The following is a 298-nucleotide window of genomic DNA, read 5'->3' on the forward strand; positions in this document are numbered from 1 at the left end:
GCAGCAAGTGAAAGTATGTAATAATCCACAAGATTAATTAATTTGTTAATTTTAATGACTTGTTTATATATTACAAGTCGTCTCAGAAGAGTTCAATATGTTTTGGTGTGCCGCTGCAGTGGAGACTTGGGCACAGGTCTTACGGTGTTTTGAACGAAGCGACTGAACGCCTCAGTCTGCGGTGCCTGTGGAGGTCTGTTATGCTTTGGGTCACGGTGGCAGAATGTTTCTTTTAATCCTTTGTATGATAACTTGTACTTTTGCTTCATAGTGTGTTGTTATTAGTGCGGTGTTTGTG

General features: G+C 40.3%; 1 protein-coding gene across 1 annotated transcript in view; it reads left to right on the top strand.

Moving 5' to 3' along the window:
* The window catches only part of LOC119585640 (EH domain-binding protein 1-like), a gene marked incomplete in the record, with an annotated part of 320,960 nt that overhangs the window by 65,846 nt on the left and 254,816 nt on the right, over positions 1–298 (top strand).

This window comes from Penaeus monodon, chromosome 20 (genome assembly GCF_015228065.2).
Source record: "Penaeus monodon isolate SGIC_2016 chromosome 20, NSTDA_Pmon_1, whole genome shotgun sequence".
NCBI classification, from domain to species: Eukaryota; Metazoa; Arthropoda; class Malacostraca; order Decapoda; family Penaeidae; genus Penaeus; species Penaeus monodon.